Source organism: Peromyscus maniculatus, chromosome 5, assembly GCF_049852395.1.
Source record: "Peromyscus maniculatus bairdii isolate BWxNUB_F1_BW_parent chromosome 5, HU_Pman_BW_mat_3.1, whole genome shotgun sequence".
Classification (NCBI taxonomy): Eukaryota; Metazoa; Chordata; class Mammalia; order Rodentia; family Cricetidae; genus Peromyscus; species Peromyscus maniculatus.
Window position 1 is genome coordinate 7771671 of NC_134856.1, and position 4264 is coordinate 7775934.

Genomic DNA, 4264 nt, shown 5'->3' on the forward strand with positions numbered 1-4264 from the left:
ATACATTTAAGGGCCTAAAAAGATGGTACAGCAATTAGGAGCACTTACTACTCTTCCAGAAGATGTGGGTTCAATTTCCAGCACCTACATGGTCGATCTCAACCTCTGTAACTCCAATCCCAGGGAAATCCCTTGTCCTCTTCTGGCCTCCTTGGGTACTGCACCTGTTAGAGTATTTAAAAGGCAGCTGGAGGGACAGGTGGGAAGAGAGGCTTGGTCTGACCTTAGGCATGACCACAGCAAGGGGACATCTTTTTCACTCACAAGTGTGGATGGATAAAATGCCTACATAAGAAGATGGGATGCAGCCTCTTATCAAGGCAGAAATGATGTCTGTAGTCCACAAAGAAAGCTGGGAAGTGTAGTCCTTCAGCAGGAAACTCATTCCTAACCCTGAGAGGTTATTAAAAAAATGCAAGACAGGATCATTAACATATCTATCGAGGAGTGAGGAGTGTCTTTGTCAGAGGGGGTGGTGCTAGGTCCATTGAAGGGGGTCCTCTTGTCATGTGATAGGGAGACAGTCTTAATTTGATAGGCTGCTATGGATCATGTGATTGTCATATTTTATTCCTGAAGAGACTTGGAAAATAATTACTAGAGGGCTGTAAGCACATGATATAGTTACAGAATAACTGAGAGATTTTTCTGGGAATGTTGAGGGATAGGGAGGAACAGAGGTAGGAGAAACAAAGTAGGCTGGTGAAAGGAAGTGGGCATAGAATTGATTCAGGCTGATGGCGACTAGTCCCATTGTCAGAGGGGCTTCATCCAGTACCTGACAGGAGCAGATGCAGAGACCCACTGCCAAACAGCTCAGGGAATCCTGTGGAAGAGGGCAAGGAAGGATTGTAGAAGCCAGATGGGGTCAAGACCACTACAAGGAAACAGCCCACAGACTCAACAAAGCAGGCCTCATAGTGGCTCACAGAGACTGAACTGACAGTCGGGGAGCCTGTATGGGTCTCATCTAGGTCCTCTGCATACATGGCATGGCTGTGTAGCTCAGTGTTCTTGTGGGACTCCTAACAGTGGGAGAGGGGGCTCCCTGTGATTCTTTTGCCTGCTCTCAGGACCCACTTCTTCCTACTGGGCTGCCCCACCCAGCTTAATATGAGGGCATGTGCCTAGTCTTAATATAACTTGATATGCCATGTTTGATTGATGTCCCTGGGAAGGGTGCCCTTTTCTGAAGGGAAAAGAGGAGTAGATTTGGGGAGAGAGGGGAGGTGGGGAAGGCTGGGAGAAGCAACTGCTGTTGGGATATAATATATGAGAGAAGAATAAATAAAAAAAAAAGATAAAACACAAGAGGAAAAAAAGAAGTGGAAGGAACATCATATAAAGGAGACAGGAGAAAACAGAGGACTAATAAAAAGAATTGTGTCTGGCCCAGGTGAATGATATCAATGTCCCTTTTAACCAATTTCTCCACAACCTCTAAAAGATCTTTTTCAGATGTATCAGGAACAAAGGGGGCTGTTGTAGGATGAAAGCTATTGGAAGAGCTTGCGTGGATCATTTTATTTGGGTATAAGTTGAAAACTGTTGACTCTACACATAGAAAAACCAACTGTCAAGGATACTGCTTGAGTATTCTGAATAACTTCCCAAAGCTATGAGATTAATGACAACATCTGGCATCTTTCTTTCATCAGGGAACTTGGGTGGTTAGGGTGTAAGCCCTGAAATTTGCTTTTGCTCCGAGGAAGAATTGAATGTCAGGGTAAAGGGCATGACCAGCTGAATTAGCACTTAGCACGCAGGTCCCATCCCAGTGAGTGGTTGGCTTATATACAATGTTCCCCTGTTCACAGCATCCTCACATGTCAGTTTAGGGAAACATTCAGGGCAGAGTAATTGCTATTTGCCTCTGTGCTGATTGAGACATTAAGGATGTGAATGTAGACTCAGAGATCCTCCACTGGGCAACATAATCTGTATCCCATTGTCATTTGAAACATGAAGAGTAATTCATCTTTAGATAAGGAGGGGTTTTTATGGCCGGGCCTACATGAATGAAGCTAGTCAGGCCTACACAGGACAGAGATGGTCAGTCCTACACAGTCAAAGGTGGTCAGGCCAACTAAGCTAGAGGTAGAAGCAGCAGACTTCTGGCAGGTCTTATTTTCATATCTTTGTCCTATAAGGAGATCAGCATGCAACTTACTCTGATGGGATGGTGATCCACCCAAGCAAAATTGTGCTCCATCTAAGAGAAGGACTTGAGTCTCAGGGTTTTTTTCCATGCAAGTGTATTGTAAATTTCACCCATTTTACTCAAGCATTCAATCCTTCATAACTAATTTTATATACCTGATTTTGAATATTATTTTACATTAAATAAGCTTTAACTTTACTTTATGCTTGTTTTGCTTTACTTGTTTTATGCTTAATTTTGACAACATATACAGAATACTATATGATGGGATAAAAAAAAAAAATGGGTCTCTCCTGACTCTGCACCCTATCTGAGCAGCACACTAGAGCTGGCCCTGTTCTCAGAGACACAGATGATCTGACCCTGGAGGCATGAGGGCAGCAGAGCTGACCCCACCCCCACCCTCATCTACCATGTTGTACCTTAGGTGACCCCTTGCTACCTGGCAGGCAAGAGAGCTGGCCCTAGAATCACAAGACCAAGAAGACTAGCCCTGCCCCTCACTAGCTGCAGCACACAGGAGAACGGACCCTGCACCCTACTTGGCCAGGCCTAAAGGTGTGAGAGCAAGAAAGCTGACCACCACCACCCATATACCCACTGCAGCAATTCAGAGAGAGGGCCCTGCACGACCACACATGGGCAAAACAGTGGAGCTGGCCCTGGCAGTGTGAGTGTGGGTGAGCTGGACCTGAGAAGAGGAGAACTGGCCCCTGCTCCTTGCAGCAGACTGCATTGGGCAAGTTAGCCAGGGGAGTACTGGAGAGGTCACTCGGGTAGTGACAATGAGGGAAAGCTGGTGGGCTGACCAACGGAGCTACCCCCCAGACCCAGATCCAGGGCTGTTAGTTAGAACACCCAACATCCACCTTATCTATAAACTGTTAGAGCTTGTGGAGGGGACAAACCTACAGATCCAAAAACAGCAGAATCTCCATAACACAGGACAACAGGATATCCAAGAGGAGCCTCAGAGAGAGCCCATTATTGATAGTGTAACAGAAACCAGAGGCCTAGAGCCACACCAGTGACTCACCGCAATGAACACTTACAAGTAAAGATGTATGGACTAAAGGGCAAACCGTGTGACTCAATGGGCCACACTACAGCTTCCATGGTGAGATTCTTCTTTCTCTTTTTTTTGGGGGGAGGAAGGCTTTTTCTTTTAAATTTTGCTTTTGGGGGGTTAGGAAGTAGGTTGCATAGGCAGAGGGCAGAAGTGAGGGGACAGAGAGATAAGAGGGATGCATAATATGAAATCCACAGAGAATCAATAAAAGTTGAGAGGAAAAAATAAAAATAAAAAATGGGTCTCTCCCTCTAAGCTTGTCCTGTAAATGAATTACATTTGTACTGAGCACTACCGCCCATTAGCTTGTATATCTTTATTGTCATTAACCGTTTATAATGTTAGTAACTTTTTCATAAGATTAGGATTTTATAATTTTATCCCTGGTGAGCATCCACCTTAAAAAATTATAATTATTTAATTAAAGATTCTTCAGTATCAAAATAAATTTTAAGTCATGAATGTAATCTACAGAGAGAGACAGGGAGGCCCATTTTCCTGATTGTTTTATTACGTACTTTTATAAAATTCCAGGTTTTATATGGTTTCTCCATAGTCTAATGAAAGGGAACACAATGATAAGCAGAGGGATCAGCAGGTCTTTGTGCTTTAGGGGTGCTCCCTTAATTGATCATGCCACGTGTTTAATTTAACCAAAATGGCAGTAAGTCACATGGCATGCCCTGTCTTTAACCTTAGTAAAGGCTGCTCACAGAGCTGCCAAGATGGAGGCGACCTACTTGGTTGTTATTTAATGTTAGGTGAGCCCAGGTCATCAGCCAAGATGGCAGCAAGCCACATGGTATTCCAAGGTGAGCCTATGAGGCACACATTCTTTTCCTAAACAAGAGTTGAACCCAAGCTACATAAAGGATTTATTATAGCAAATTAAGATTATCCATACATCCTTTAAAAAAATCACCTTGGATGAACTTAAAAATCCTAAAATACAGAAAATTATGAAGTTTTAACAAAGCCTTAAAGATAGTAAACAAAAACAAGGGAGAGGATTGAAGACAAAAACAAGAGGGGAG